The 17455-nt window shown below is 48.7% G+C and overlaps 1 protein-coding gene across 2 annotated transcripts in view; it reads left to right on the top strand.

Annotated features, from left to right (window-relative positions):
- Positions 1-617: 617 nt before the first annotated feature.
- Positions 618-17455, top strand: part of LOC144938128 (uncharacterized) — a 69648-nt gene continuing 52810 nt past the window's right edge. For both annotated transcript variants that reach the window (XM_078865840.1, XM_078865838.1), the window contains exon 1: positions 618-857. The gene's annotated coding sequence lies outside the window, so the exon portion shown is untranslated. The remainder of the gene's footprint in view (positions 858-17455) is intronic.

Genomic DNA, 17455 nt, shown 5'->3' with positions numbered 1-17455 from the left:
GCTAAACAACCCATCAACATTTTCTCAAAGAAGTGCGTTGGGGTCACCGTTTAAAATAAATGTTCAGAGCGAACGTGACCGAGTGGCAGTGGCAGCGCCGCAGCAGCGATCGACAGAATGTGGTGACCTGGCTGGGTCCTCACGTAGGAGAGGACGGGGTGTGAGAGAATGAAGGACGGAGTTTGAAGGGGAGGGGGGGGTTATAGAGTGAGGGGAGGGGTAGGGATGAGGGGAGGGGATGGAGTCAGGGGATGCAGTGAGGGGAGGGGATGAGGGGAGGGATGAGGGGAGGCGAGGGGTGGGGATGAGGGGAGGGGATGGAGTGAGGGGATGCAGTGAGGGGAGGGGTGGGGATGAGGGGAGGACAGAGGGGAGGGGATGAGGGGAGGGGATGAGGGGAGGGGAAAGGGGTGAGAATGAGGGGAGGGGTGGGGATGAGGGGAGGGGTGAGGGGAGAGGAGAGGGGAGGGGTGGGGATGAGGGGAGGAGTGGGGGTGAGGGGAGGGATGAGGGGAGGGGTGAGGGGAGGGGAAAGGGGTGAGAATGAGGGGAGGGGTGGGGATGAAGGGAGGGGTGAGGATGAGGGGAGGGGTGGGGATGAGGGGAGGAGTGAAGGGAGGGATGTGGGGGAGGAGAGTCGTGACGTTGCTGCTGCTGCAGCTGTCTCAGGAGAGAGAGAGAGTCGTCGTCTCTCCCAGCGCCACCAGCACCCTCGTCATCATCGCCATCATCACAAAATCACCGTCAGCAGCAGCGAATACCATCGCCACGGCGAATTCCAGTCGCCTCGTGCCGCTCGCTGGTCGCGCGGCGTCCGAGATTCCCCGTGCTGCTGCTGCTTGCGACGCAACATCGAGGTGCGTGCATCACCCCACTCATCATCCCACTCATCATCCCACTCATCATCCCACCCATCACCCCACTCATCATCCCACTCATCATCGCAATCATCATCCCACCCATCACCCCACTCATCATCCCACCCATCATCCCACTCATCATCCCACCCATCACCCCACTCATCATCCCACTCATCATCGCAATCATCATCCCACCCATCACCCCACTCATCACCCCACCCATCATCCCACCCATCACCCCACTCATCACCCCACCCATCATCCCGCCCATCACCCCACTCATCATCCCACCCATCATCCCACTCATCATCCCACCCGTCATCCCACCCATCATCGCACTCATCATCCCACCCATGATAATCATCATCATCATCCCATTCATCATCGCAATCATCATCTCACTCATCATGCCACTGATCATTACCATCCCACTCATCATCCCACCCATGATCATCATCCACCTATCATGAAACTCATCATCATCCCACTCATCATCCAATACATCACTATCGTCGTCGTCATCATCGCATTTGCCCAACGCACGCCACTGCGACAATCATCCGCGCTGCGTGCATGGCGAGGAGAGCTCGGCTCAGCCCCCCGGCATCGTAACGCGTTGAGAGTATGATGGCGATACTGCTGGCGGTGTGATTGTGAATACGACAGCGAGGATGACGATGAGTGCGTGACGGAGAAAGAGAGAGGTGGAGAGGGGTCGAGAGAGGAGCGGCGTGCGCCTGGGACGCTGATGCAGGAGACCCCCCCGGAGTCGAAGCTCAGCTCTCTTGGACATCATCGCACGCGACTGATTGCTGGCGCGCGTTAAAATTAGCCCCAATAATTTGAACGAGGGTCCCTATCGGACGCTGCAAGCTGCAGCAGCAGCAGCAGAAGAAGAAGCAACTGCAGTGTCGAGCGACGCAGGTGACGGAGGGAGGATGCGCTGCGTGCGTGCGCATGTGTGGAGCAATTGGCGCATCGGCCGTGGCGCAGCGTGCAACGAGCCTGGCCACGATCCATGTGTGACCCATGGGGTTGTGAATAGACTCACCCCCCCCTCCCACCAGGACTCTGAATAGGCTGACACACACATACGTGGGATTGTGAACTGGCCCATGGGATTGTGAATAGATTCACCCCACCCCCTCCCACCCACCGAGACTGAATAGGCTGACAAACACACACGCACGTGGGATTGTGAATAGACACACGCACACGTGGGAGTGTCAATACAGTACACGTGTGGCATTGTGAATAGGCTCGCACAAACGTAGGATTGTGAATGTGAATGAACTCACGTGCATGGGGTTGTGAATAGACTTAGATGTGGGATTGTTAATAGACTCACTGTGGGATTGTTAATAGACTCACACTTGGGATTGTGAATATTCTCACACGTGGGATTGTGAATAGACTCACACTTGGGATTGTGAATAGACTCCACGTGGAATTGTGAATACTCACTGTGTGATTGTGAATAGACTCACACTTGGGATTGTGAATAGACTCCACGTGGAATTGTGAAAACTCACTGTGTGATTGTGAATAGACTCACACGTGGTATTGTGAATATTCTCACACGTGGGATTGTGAATAGACTCACACTTGGGATTGTGAATAGACTCCACGTGGAATTGTGAATACTCAATGTGTGATTGTGAATAGACTCACACTTGGGATTGTGAATAGACTCCACGTGGAATTGTGAAAACTCACTGTGTTATTGTGAATAGACTCACACGTGGTATTGTGAATATTCTCACACGTGGGATTGTGAATACACTCACACTTGGGATGGTGAATAGACTCACACACATGGGAATACATGGATAGTTACGTCACGTTCCCATCGCAAGTCCTGGCTACCACGTTACGTTGTTCGTCTAAGCCACGCACAGTCCATGAGCCAGGCCCAGATAGCGCACTTAGCCAGTACCACCAGAGGTGGCATCACTTTACTGCTTCCAATTCCTTGTATGTGGCCCATAACGGTGATTTGTACGATCACCATTTTACATGGCTGGGCTACCAACAATGGCGGAGCCAAGATTTTCAGGTAGGGGGGGGCAACCCCCTCCAGCAATGAAAAATGATAGGAGTTATAATAATAGGGGTTTCCCCTTTTTTCTGGCAACAAAACTGAAACCTTTTTACAAGGTCTAATGATGTAGATGCTTACCCAGAGCCCTCATTACTTTGATAGTGCATTGTCTTTGAGCTGTACGCCTTTTTGCGTCCTCTCGTCTAGCACCAATTGAGACGAGGCTCAAAAGAAAGCCGTCTCTGGTGTGGACCAATCAGTTTCAAGGACAATGCATATATTATCAGTGTGTTTTTTGTTTGCATTTTTACCACAAGTATTGTGGTGAATGCAGACATGATTCCTCGTAAAAAGGTTTCAGTTTTGTTGCCAGAAAAAAGGGGAAAACCCATATTATTATATTTTGGTACTGGCAAAGGAGGTCTAACGATGATGATAGGAGTTGTTAGTAAGTAAGGACTTGTCCCTTGCTTTTTAGTCGACGTGTGTGCAGCGATGGCACAGCCATCAATCGAGGGTCGAATTCGACGCATGCGTGATCGGCATCGCGCTCGCTGAAGGTGAATGCCTTCAGGGAAGTCGTGTACTGTATACGCAACTGCGCACAATTATGTGAGTCACTTATAACCGCTTTGCCGTTACTTATTGCCAATTATGGACTCAGACTATTGTCCTATCATTTCATAGAGTTCCTGGCACGTAATAATATGCTACACAGTGGCAGTGGGGGTCGCAAAATGCCGATTTATTACTAATAACCCCCAATGATCCGATCGAAATTAAGGATTTCGATCGGATCATTGGGGGGGCACGTGCCACCCCCCCCCCCAAAGGCTTCGCCAGTGGCTACCAAGTAACGTACCCTCGGTGACCGTTGACATCAAATTGGAGACGACTAAAGGACCCCGCTGTTTACCTTATGGGTGGTCACAAATTTCTGCTCTGGCCCTTTGGACTTAGACACAGGAGGGGTCAACATGATATACCGAGGAAAAATATTGGGGGCATAACTGTGACGATAAATCATGATAGTAGTGTCACTTATCCAGAAAAGCCACAGTGCGCCTGAGGACGATTTTTGTCAGGAGGGTCCCGCATTGGGTATTTACTTGAAGGTGTTGATCAGCCAATGAGTGAGTCTATAGACGTGTGGGAGGAGACCCGAGAGCCCGGAGAATAAGCCCACGCGCACGACGTGAAGGTGGAAACGAACGGCGATTAGTCCACGTGCTGTACCGCCTTCTAGTGGCGAGCCAGGGGTGTGGCAACCTCCTCGATGCCCAATGGTAACGGGAGGTCGTGGGATCGATACCGACCCTGATGCCCTGAATACAGGAAACCCTCGCTGAATTTGCGAGCTTCGCATATTCGCGAATTACGAGATGTCAACTCGTTCACAATTCGCGACCTGCCGGACTCCGGTATTCGCGAGTGTGCGTAGTGCCTACAGACCGGGGAGGTGCACGCAGTATGTTACTACTGTACATGTTACTACTGTACCTGTTACTACTGTACATGTTACTACGTTCGAGACGGTCTGCAAAGGTCAGTCACGACCCCTTCGGCTCCCCGCTTAGCCCTCAAGTCTCACAGTAATCCCGCTCTGAACTCGATCTTGTGCATTTGTGCTTTATACGTTCTTACACAGTCGACTCGTTTATCCATGTTGGTATAGACGAGTCAACTGTCAGCTCCGTGATCAAAAAGAAGGCGAATGCAATCAGGGAAAGTGTTGCAGGCTGGCACTGCCCCCCAGACTGATGGAATGATAACAGCCGTGCGGTGTTGTTATCAACCACCCTGCATCTACCGAGCAATCACCCTCCTGAATTCCTCACCATCACCACCACCACCTCCATCGTCGTCAAATCATCATCATCAAACGTAATACAAAAACCCACATTGTTCTTTATAATTTATTATTTATTGATTGTAGTCATTGTGATTCAACATTTACCATCCCCCCCCCATGTTCACTCACACCAACGGGAGCACATTTTCCACATTGAAACCAAGATTTCTGCAGTCGCGAACATTTTCAAGAACGCAACCCTCGCGGATAGAGAGAGAGAGGGTTTAGTGAATTTTCACTATGCATGCCTCTCTCCCCGTGGTTGGTCACGTGGATTTGTCTCCAGGTTCTACGGGTTTTCCCTCTCTCCACTTTTAACCTTCACTGCAGCCTTGCACCCATTTGGCTCTCAATCGTAAAACAATGCATAATGTTAACAAATACATCGTTTTGATGAAATAAAGTAGTTGTATTGATCTGACTGTGTCTTGCACACCCCCAGAAAGGGCATCTCGCACCCCTAGGGGTACGAGATGCACCCCAGGTTAAGAAGAATCACTGGTTGAGAGTATTTGTCTGATATACATTTCCACGTGATAAGTCACTTCACTTCGTTTAGCTATGATTTGTGGCCAGGTCGCTTCTGAAAAAATAGCTCTATAGCTCAGTGGGCCTCACCTGGTGATATAAAAAACAGTCTATATTTTTAGTTTATACAATCTGAACCATCGGCAGCTGCCTGTCCACTGCAGTAAATATGGCTGAGTGAGTTATTTACAACACAAATTAAGAACAATTAACAGCGTGAGAATCCGTTGCACGGCCGTGAGACACTCAACTTTGTGAGAATCCACGAGTCTCGGGCAATACACCACCGAACTCTCAACTGCATCAGAACAACAACAAGAGGCCGATGCACACATCTCCTTCATGAATTAACAATTAAATACGAGCCAAAGTAGCGCAACCCAAACTATAGACCGTAGAGTAACCCCATAGAGACACATCGAGATACATGGAGACACATCGAGATACATAGAGACCTTAGGGACAAATAGAGATACACAGAGATGCAGAGAGATACGGAGAGATACATAGAGATACATAAAGATACAGAGAGACACACGGAGATACATAGAGACACATCGAGATACATGGAGACACATCAAGATACATAGAGACCAATAGGGACAAATAGAGACTCATAGATATACATGGATACCCATAGAGATATATAGAAATCGAAAATGACAAGCCACAGTAGCGCAATTGTGGCCATGCAGCCCAAGCTATGGATCATACAGGAAGCCGCCGTCGTCTGCACCTCCGTCAATGAAGGAGGAATAGCAACACCACACAAACTCTCTCCTGAGCCCCTCTCGTGGCTAGCAGACCGCGACTTTGGCATTTAGCTCCGGAACATATCATCGCCATCACGCGCCACAATAACATATAAGTCTTGTGACTTGACATGTGTGCCATCATGGTCAGTCCAAGGGCTGTAGCTGCACACCCCTCCCCCCCCCCATTGTGTCGGCCTGTGTCTGCCTGTGTCTGCACGGCTGCAGTGTGTTGCCGTAATTTGATTCGGCAATTTGTGACAAGGGCGTCCCGAGCGGACAGTTGCACGTTGTTGGCGCGGCTCGCGGCCCGTGTTGACTCCGCAGGCTTACCCAGAAGCCCCTCTTTGTAGGAGTCATCTCTGAATCTCTGTCGCATGCCAGAAGAATCCCAGTCACCGGCTCACTATTTTGTGCTATGGTTTTTGCGTGGATCTGGGACCTGTGTCTAACACAGAGAGGGCCTTTGCCCAGATAAATATATATATATATCTGGCAGTTCATCAGCGTTGGTTCAAGCAAGCGTGGCCGCTGATGAGATAGTGAATGTCAAAACCGGTTCAGAGTTTGCTTGTGTTGAACCAATATTGCTGAAATCATCATCTGAGATCCCTCGAGGTCGAGTATGATGATTGTCCATGGACAGCGATGAGGGTCAGAGTTCATGAAATAATGCACTCGCAAAAGGCGGTGTAGCTCATGGGACGTGCAAAGGAGGTGAACTGTTGGGTGGTTTATGTTGTTATTTATATTCTGCACAATGACGTGAACGATTGCTTTGTGTTATGTACCAATTGCGATGGTGATGTCAAGGCTGTTGAATTCTGCACAAGGTCTGTGGCTGTTCTGAACGTGCCTTATACGAGCTGCACAGATGAAAGTCATGTATGCACTGTCACGTGGGCTGATAAGTGGCAAGTAACCTGAATGCAACACAAGTGGCGGGCGATGACCACATCTAGCAAGAGAGAGCCCAACCCCCCCCCCCAGACACGCAACTGCACGATCGTTGCCAAGTTCCCCACTATCAGCATCTTGGAGACACTGGCGGGGCCAGTGGAGGGGGGGGGGTGGCACGTGCCACCCCAATGATCCGATCGAAATCCCTAATTTCGATTGGATCATTGGGGTTTATTAGTAATAAATTGGCATTTTGCGGCCCCCACTGCCACTGTGTAGCATATTATTACGTGCCAGGGACTCTATGAGATGATAGGACAATAGGCTGAGTCCATAAATGGAAATAAGTAAAGGCAAAGCAGTTATAAGTGACTCAGAATTGTGCGCAGTCGCATATTCAATACACGACTTCCCTTCAGCGAGCGCGATGCCGATCATGCACGGTTCGAATTCGACCCTCGATCGATGGCTGCGCCATCGCCGCACATGCGTCGAATAAAAAGCAAGGGACAAGTCCTTACTTACTAACAACTCCTATCATTGTTCATTGCTGGAGGGGTTGCCCCCCCTACCTAAATATCCAGGCTCCGCCATTGCTTGGAGGGCACCATTTACACACAAAAAAAACACAACTCAGCAAGACACCAATACCAACCACCCTGACCATAAAAGCCAGCCAGAGGCTGGGTATCTTGTGGCGAATGGGCCCCCACCTTCTCCCTCCCAAAAGCCTCTCCGCCTACCACAAGGCATCAATCAGTCAGGAACGAAATGGAGTTTTTCCTCTACGCTCGCCTAGGACGGGCGCAACTTCCACAAACACTCAAGAAGCTGCGACCGGGCACCCAATTGTGCGAATGTCCTCCCCACCCACCGGCGTACTGTGGCCAGTGCACAGGGTGCACTGCAGGAACTCGCCTAGGCTACTTCGTCAGCGCCCACCCAAACCCGCGACCTCTACCACTCTCAGAAGGACAAGGAGCAGCAGCTGCTATGTGGCGGTTGCCACTGCCTCCCGAGTTCCCCCTGCAAGTCGCCGCACACCGTCCTGATTTGAGACGATTCCACATCGCTGCGCTTTTACCATTTCCAGGGTTCAGAATCCCGCCCCCCCCCCCCCCCAGCAATTCCAAAGAGAAGGCCTCAACACCACCCAGCGTTTTCAGGACCAACTATCAGATGGGCCAATACATCTTGGCCCACCGGCAGTGCCCACATCCCAACGTAGAAATATTGAGAGAAGAAAAACGTTTTAAGTTTCTCTCTCTATCTCTCTCCACTGAAGTCTTGGAGCTGTGTAACAGCAATGAAGGATTACACACCGTCTGTTGACTGCTCAGCTTGGTCGTGAGGATTAGTCGGTGTTGGCGCCAGATGCTGGCATGATTAATCATGCTGGTGCAGCACTTGTGACCCTAAATCCGTGAGAACGGATTGGCAATCTCAACAGCTCCTGGATGTTGTTATTTTGGCCAGGAGAGTTGCATTCCAGCTGTGCAGTCTGGACCAGATAATTGGGACAAGCAGCAAATTGATCACCACATCCGGTATTACATGAATCAATCTTGATTTTAAGCTTTCTTGACTGCAGGAATCCATACTCTTTGGTTCTTTCGGTAAAGTCACGTAGGTAGAAAAAATAATAGATCACGACGTTTCGATCGCAATGCAAGCAATCGTCATCAGGCGGAAGCAAGAGGAGGGAAGCTGCTGATGCAGGCTGCTTTTAAAGGTTAGAGATGGATGTAGCCCCAGAGTCACAAACGAAGTGGGGGGGGGGGGGGGGCTAGTGATGTTAAAGTGAGAAATTTGCATGTAAATGTACTGTGTAAATGTGATTAGCATGTCAATGTAAGCTCGCAGCTCGCCGTCACATCGAAGACTGCATGTAAACGTAAGATTGTAAAAAGCTCGGAAAGAACCACAGCCACATCGGAGCAAGCAAACGACGGTGGCTGTGTTAGTGAATGTAACTCAGAGAGTCGCAAATAACTGCTGACATAGGTAGGTAGGAAGGGAACATCACTGCCAATTATATCCTACACTGGTTAATAACGTCCTTCCAATGATTGCTCAGTTTGTACCCATCTTCTCGGTTGAAATTGTGTCTGTGTTTATATATCTGGATGGCTTCATGAACGAATCTTTGATGGTAGCCCGAAGGTTTGCAGAGTACCTTGGTTTCGGAAAAAACAATGTCGTGTGAACCGACCGCGTCCAAGCAGTGATCAGCCACGGCAGAGGTATTGGTTCTGCCGTGTTTCAAATCTTCCTTGTGTTTGCGAACACGGTCTGAGACATGTCGTTTCGTTTCCCCAATGTAACTTCTGCCGCAGACACAACTTAGTTTGTAGACACCAGGGTATTGCATGTCAGGAATCACAGATGGGATCAGGTCACGGATTTTGTGTATTGTGTTGAATCGAACCTGAATGTTGTGTTTGTTCAAAAATTTGGAAATATTTTTGGTAACACCTGCTATGTATGGCAAGGTGATGGTTTTGATTGGGTCCCCAGATGGTTCTCTATCCATGGTTGGGGATACAGCTTTGCGGATTGTGCGGTCCGAATATCCATTCATCTTGAACACGGTGAGCTCACACAACATTGTTTTTTCCGAGACCAAGGTACGCCGCAAACCTTCTGGCTACCATCAAAGATCCATTCATGACGCCATCCAGATCTAAATACCTACACGATAATCAATCCCAAAATAAATTAGCACTGGCTGACTCACGCCGCTCATCTCTCCCCCTCCCAGCTCCCCCATTGTCTCTTCCTCCATTGTCACTGGCTGCCTCACGCCGCTCATCGCTCCCCCTCCCAGCTCCCCCATTGTCTCCTCCTATATTGTCACTGGCTGACTCACGCCGTGCGTCTCTCCCCCTCCCAGCTCCCCCCCTCCCAGCTCCCCCCATTGTCTCCTCCTACATTGTCACTGGCTGATTGGTTGCCCGGACCGTGCTGTTTGCGCCACGCAGCTCTCCTCCTCCTCCCAGCTCTCGTCCACCGCCCGCTCACTTTGGAAACCCTTATTATATCAGCAGTTGCATTTGGAGGCTTGCCCCCTCTTTTCTCTCCGCCTGATGAAGACCGCTTGTGTTGCAATCGAAACGTCGTGAGGTGTTTTGCTTTTATTATTGTCAATTTATTATTTTTATTTTACATTTTATTTTACTTTATTATTTTTTCTTTTTTTTCCTTTTTTTCGATCTACGTGACTTTACCGAAAGAACCAAGAATATGAATTCCTGCAGACACGAACGTTTAAAGTCGAGAAAGTATTAATCATCTTAGATGTTGATGTTGACAGTCATTTTAACAACAATTGAAAGTGAACCACGGGTACATTTTAAAGAACGAGATGAAGACAGCCGCAATTGGCTATGCCCATCCCCAAACCTTTATAAACAGTTTGCCTTTAGAGGCTGACTCCTTTGCCTGATGACTACCGCTTGTGTTGCGATCGAAACGTCGTGATTTGTTTTATTTTATTTCTCACTACGTGACTTTTCCGAAAGAACCAAAGAGTATGGATTCCTGCAGTCACGAAAGCTTCAAATCAAGATTGAAGTATTTTTGTTCCCTCTGTAAATTTCACCCCCCCTCGCCCCCTCGGATTGGCCGAGGTGTGCGAGCTCTGCGATCCTGCATTTACTTGCAAATTCCATCCCTAGCCCCGCCCACTTGCCCTTGGGTTGTGCCCACCACAGGCGTGTGTGACCTCTGGTTTGCGGTGACTCTCTCGCTACATTTCCTCCTGCCTCAGCAGTCTGCCTGCTGTGTTGTTTCACCTGAAGACGATGGCTTGTGTTGCTATCGAAACGTCGTGATTTATTCGTTATTTTTCTATCTCCGTGACTTTACCGAAGGAACCAAAGAGTATGAATTCCTGCAGTCATGAAAGCTTCAAATCAAGATTTTGGTAATGGTTTATTTGGGTCCTACCTCCACAGTAGGCCGCAGATTACATAATCTACTTTGATATGGTCCCCCCATATCAATGTGGATTGTTGGAGTTCTGCTGTAAAACCAAGTGAATGTACAACAGGCTCGCTCAACTAACAAATATATTTGTCGGAAGGATACAGCTGTAAACACACAGCAAGGGAAATTATTGAAGGTGGACGATGATCAGAAATCTTAAATATACAGGTGAGGAAAAGAAGGTTGGACTGCTCTATGTAGTCACAAAAAGCCACGCGGTAGTTGCATTCATGAAGACACCACGTTATGGAAAAATCGCATTTTAATAAAGTTAAGCACGGCCCGCGATAACACGTGAGATGCGTACGCAGGCTGAACAAAAATTGAGGTGCGTGGGTAGCATCTAGAAGCATCCAGCAGCATCCCAATGCCTTGTGCGAAGCTGCACCGAGGCAACCGTACAACCGCTTATTCCTACTCGCGCGACGTAGTTCTGCTCGCTCAATCGCGTTATATACAATTTTCGTCTGAAAGCAACACGCGGCGTTATAGGAGAAGGGACTCTACTGCCAATACAACAATAACACACGAGGGTGTCGGGGCGGTGGAGCAAGCGGTTCGCCCTCTGCGCAATGAACTCGGGAGACCTGAGCGTGATTTCCAGTCACGGCTGACCATCAGTGGCGCCGAGTGACATAGGAACGAGTCCCGGGCCGCCTCCACACCCCCCCCCCACTTCACCGACCTGCACTGACGAACGCGGTGAAGGAAAGTCACCGACCCCCGTAACGGACGAGGCATGGGGGAGACCTTCATCCAGCAGCGGTTGGACTAAAGGGCTTGGGATTTAAAATCGCGTCACAGATGGTGCATACAATGATTTTCAGTGCGAAGGGATAAATCTTGCATTTTGTGCATCGAGCGGAAACTCAGTGGCTAAATCGTTGGATTTTGAGCTAAGCTGAGCGGCGTATTTGCTTGAGCAAGCACCGGTGTGCCTGTGGATTATCCTGCCTGCACACTCGCATATAACAGGAAGCCGTGATGGTGTGTTGCACCAAAACAAAATGTGTCCTTTCGTGATAAAAGTTAATTATTGTTATATTACTACGGAACAAAACATAAATAATGTCTGTACACACCGTGTGTGAGTAATAATAAGGCAGGTCATTTGTCTGCCAGATAAATATTAAATGCTTTCTTTAATTATTAATACGGTACGGTACAATGGCATGGGTGATTTGGGTCAGTTTCATTTGTCGAAATGTCACCGTGAGCAGCGTCCGAGAAACGCGTGACAGAAAAGTGCACTGTGATGCGGTCGGCCCCGGTGAAAAGAGCTTCACAGCTAATCAGATTCCTCCTCCAGTCTAAATACAGATTCTGATGATTCTGAAATAACGAAGTCCTCAATTTATTACTGTGTACAACTGATGTATAGAGAGTATGGTTTACAATGCGCTATATACAGGGGTATTTGCGGTAATTTACGTCAGAGGGCATGATGGCAGTACAGAAAAGGTGTAAAATATTACTAAAAAGTATTTACTCAACGTTTTTTATTTTATTTTACCAGTTAAAGCCCACTGAGCTATACAGCTCGTTTTCAGAAGCAACCTGGCCACATATGATAGCTAGTCCAACGAAGTGGCTTATCACGTGGAAATTTCTAGCAGCCAAATACTATAAGCGCATGTTGATTCTAAATGTGGAGGGAAAAACCGGAGGACCCGGAGAAAAATCCACGCGACCACGGGGAGAGAGAGACACGCAAACTCCAAATACACAGCAGGCGTCAGGGTCGGAAATCGAAGCCACGACCTCCTGCATCAAAGGCGACGGAGTTAATATCTCGCCACCGAGGTGCTACGTGTACGGGGATTGCGTGGTGTTCCCCCTCACACCTTCGGGCACAGCATTTTCCTCCCGCATGTATGAACACTTGCTCACGAAGTTGGCCAAACGTCCCAAAATCAGGACTACAAAAGCTTGGGAACAAGAAATCATCAAGCCCAACTGGGCTGCCCTCCGACATTGTCAGTGGTTTTCTGCGCCTCTGAAAAATTCTCTGCTCAAACTAAAACTGTGCGACATTGTCATCAGCTCAATTTATCAGCACAAAATCCGCCCAACATCTAAATTGGGCGTGTGCCCATTACTCTACTGTGCACGTCGGGCTCGGGGTGCAATCCCTTATCACCATTGCATTCACTTAAATCATAATAATACATTCTCAAACGCACCTGGCTACCCGTAGCTATTAGCAGAGTGCACGATGACACATTTCATTCATCACAGGCGAGCTCACATCGGCTACGCTGGCCACGTCGCTTAAAGCCCACGAGCTGGTCCGCGCCGTTTCGATGGCAGCTTCACGTTGCACCGAGTTCGCGCCACGCGGGATGTTGGTCACATCGTCGACGATCGGCGGGCATCGGTCCAGCTTCTGACCGGTGCAGTTCGTGAATCGTCGCAGCGTCACAATGGACGTACGATGTTGCGATGTCTGACAACACAAGAAAGCCCATTGGATTGGCGTGTGTATATATATATATATTTGAATTTGCCGCAATGGTGCGCATCGAGGCTTTATATCGCGTGTCGACGAGTCGACAGTGGCGGCTTTTTGTCCACGCTGGGGCCCAGTTGTCTGCTGCTGAGTCCGCCAGGGGCAGTGGGCGACGTCCACAGCACTGAGGCATCCACCCCTAGTTCGTCTTGGTTGTACCCGTCGGGATTTTTCAGGTGTTCGTCAAAAGTCAGCGTGTGCTCGAGTTTTCACGCCAAGATTGGTGAACCTCGGGTCGTGTTGAGAGCACACCGGGTGTGGTGGTGGTGGTGTTGGCGTCGTCGTTATCGGAGATGAAACGCCGAGACAGTCGATTTACTTGGGTCTGGTCACAGGCGCTACCGTCGGGAGTGCTCCACTGCGATGATGTTGGGGGTTCGAGGCTGTGAGCTTGCGTGGCCAGGAAAACGTCGTCCGCGTACACCTACTTGTGGGACGATGTGCGTGGACTTGCGCGATGTCCGTGGCGTATCACTCGTGTGTCGGTTGAACAGTTGTTGGAGCACAGATCCCTGGGGAATCCCGTTATTCGGGGTTCGAGATGAACTGACTTGTTCGCCCAGATAGACACGCAACCGTCGGTAGCTGAGCATATTACAGATCAGCAGCAGCGTTCGAGGGCATGGCAGGATTCTGGCAGCTTCAGTATGCAGGAGGTCGTGGGTTTGATCCTGACCCTGACACCTGCATTTTCAGAGTGTGGATGTTCTCCCCGTAGTCGCGTGGACTTTTCTCTGGGTCCTCCGGTTTTTCCCTCCACATCTAGAAACACGCGATTAGAGTATTTTTAGCTGCTGTAAATGTCCACGTGATAAGCCACTTCGTTGAGCAATCATTTGCGGCCAGGTCGCTTCTGAAAAAGATCTATTTAGCTCAGTGAGACTTACCTGGTAAAATATTAATACAGTCGTGTTCTCCTGTAACGTGGTAGTCGTGGTTCTGAAGAACACCGCTTTATGGAAAAATCGCGTTATAAGAATACTCCCCAAATGGTCAAACATCTCAAGCAGTAGGCATCCCCAAAGTCTCTGGAGGCAGGCATTGAGATAAATAAATGGATATTTGTGTTGTTAACAAAGATAGCAAGAGCCCATTGAGGCACACAATGTTAACGGCTTCGAGGTTAGTAGGTTTCGAAAACAGCAACATGACAGGCATTTTTCATGAGAATGTTTTTATATTGTTGATTTTTACTTGTTCTTTTATAATTACCGTGTTTTAGTTTGGCAATATAATTTATTGATGACATAAAAACATGAGAATGAGTGGAAATTTCGCGCTACATTGTTAGTCGCTAAGCGATGTTAAACGGGGCCGTGGAGGAGGGTGAAGGATGTGAAGTGACTCGCTTAACAGCTTTCAACGTTGGCATCTTTTTTAATTAAAACAATTTTTTCCCAAAAAAATTCAAGTGCTCAAAGCATCGTGGAGGAGTGCTTGTTGGTAATGTAACTGTATCAGACAACAGCAGTGTGCTCTCTCCTATAAACGCGGTAGTTGCATTCCTGAGGAACACCACGTTATGGAAAAATCGCTTTTTAATAAAGTACAGCACGGCCCGCGATAACACATGAGATGCGTACGCAGGCTAAACAAAGACAGAGGTGCGTGGGTAGCATCTAGAAGCATCCAGCAGCATCCCAATGCCTCGTGCGATGCTACGCCGAGGGAGCCGTACGAGCGCTTATTCTTACTCGCGCGACGCAGTTACGTTAACTCAATCGCGTTATATCCAATTCGAAACCGCGTTATAAAATGTGTTCACAGATGCATTCATCGACGTTACATCCAATTGGCAACAACACACGGCGTGAGAGCAGAAAGCAGACTGGAGTTTAAAAGCAAAATAAAGTGAAATTTAATGGAAAATGAGACCTTGACTTCCAAACTGTAGCAGAGGTCAAAGACAGGTCCGATAAACACATGGCCGTAAACATGGGCCACTCTGAGTGAAGAGGTTGGCTCCGGGCGTAAATATTAAATTCTTTAAGAGACGGTTCTGCCGGTCCCTGGCGTGTCTGCCCCGGACATACACACACATCGTAGTAATCAGAGGTCAGAATGTAAATGCAGAAGTTCCAGCATGTGCCAGCACTGCACAGCCCACGTTCACTACTGTGACTCCCTCTGTGGCAGCATTGTAGCGTCGGAGTAGGAACCGTTCTGAAAGGTGCCGCTGTTCACGTCTGCTGTTCTGTGGAGTGCTGGTAAGGCCCACCGTCGTAGACTGGCACATTGAATCAATGGTTACTATAACGCAAGCTCCAATCCCCTCGTACATTTCCACCACTACGTACACGGTGTTCATAGTCACGATAGGAGTCATTTCACTTTCATACATCGGGTTTTATTAACTCATCTAGCTATATTATTTGTTCTTTCGGTAAAGTCACGTAGAAGGGAAATAATTAAAGTATAAAAATAAAACAATAGAATTCTCACGACGTTTCGATTTCAACACAAGCAATCAGCAAGAATCGAATCGTTGTGATAATTTTTATTGTTTTATTTTATTATTTCCCTTCTACGTGACTTTACCGAAAGAACCAAGAATATGAATCCCTGCAGTCACGAAAGCTATAAATCGAAATAATCTAGCTATATTTAAAAAAATATATATTTTCACGTAGAATCAAACTCCAATATACAGCGGGCGTCAAGGTTGGGATCAAACCCACGACCTCCTGTGTACCAGGCGAGGGAGTTAACATCTCCTCGGCACCGCGGCGCACTTGGTTACACTTCTCCTCACCTGGACACCGCCTGAATGTCCAGGTTGGATGCCAGCGATATTTGACGAGGCTCCACGATATTTCGCAAGGCTCTAAAATATTTCACGAGGATTGGGCCGAACCATGGGGCAGTGGCTTTGATGACGAGCGGGGGTGGTTCACAGCGCTTGAGATTGATGGCTGCAAATAAAACACACACAACTGCTGTATGGACCGCAGTTCGAGTTTGACATCGAACAAAGTGCTTAAACATTGTTGTGTCTTGCTCAACACGAGCTCTAAACCCGTCGTACAAGCTAATAAGCAGAGTTTGCTTACGTGCCACAGAAGCCGACATTTCCATGGCCGTTTTTCTCTAAATCGTCAACTCAATCAACATTTGCTTTCTGAACGTAGACTTTAACTTCACAGCTCTCTTCACCACGTCGTCGTCGCAGCTTTAACCCCCCCCCCCCAGTTCCGAACTCACACTGGGGGGGGGGGGAGTTTCACGTTTTCATCATCTGCTCGCTTATCCTGTCGCACGTAAAGCCTGCGGAAACACATCCTCGGGATGCCCAATTAGCCTCCTCACGCTCTTTCACGAGCAGTGGCGAGACGTTAACTACCTCGCCTGGTACGCAAGAGGTCGTGGGTTCGATATCCTGACCCTGACGCCACGAGGGAGACAAAGTATCGCAGTCATCACGCCCGGGGCTCGCTATTGTGCATTTTTTTACTTGACACAGTACATACTTTCTTGTTAATTGCCCTTAATCGTGGTTCGCAAGCGGCCAGTAAGAGTGGAAATTGCGTCTGCTGGAAAAAAGGCAGAAGGAAGTGATGATGAGTTTTGGTGAGAAAGTAAATGTGTGAGATTTCTGTTGTAATGAGTCGACTGTGTGAGGTGCATGATTAAAAAGAAGGCGAATGTCTTATTTTTAATGAGGGAAAGTGTTGCAGGCTAGCGCTGCCCCCCAGACTGATGGAATGATAACAGCCGTGTGGCGTTGTTATCGAACACCCTACATTTACCGAGCAATCACCCTCCTGAATTCCTCACCACCACCTCCATCGTTGTCAAATCATCATCATCAAAGGTAATAAAAAGAACCCACATTGTTCTTCATAATGTATTATTTATTTATCGTAGTCATTGTGATTAAACATTTACCCCCCCCCCCCATGTTCACTCACACCAACGGGACCACATTTTCCCCCATTTAAACCAAGTTTCATGCATTCGCGAATTTCTGCAATCGCGTGCGTTTTCAAGAACGTAGCCCTCGCGGGACACAGAGAGCGAGAGAGAGAG

Source organism: Lampetra fluviatilis, chromosome 21 (genome assembly GCF_964198595.1).
Source record: "Lampetra fluviatilis chromosome 21, kcLamFluv1.1, whole genome shotgun sequence".
NCBI lineage: Eukaryota > Metazoa > Chordata > Hyperoartia > Petromyzontiformes > Petromyzontidae > Lampetra > Lampetra fluviatilis.
The sequence above is the reverse complement of the archived record's forward strand: the minus strand, read 5'-3'. Positions and strand labels throughout refer to the sequence as shown.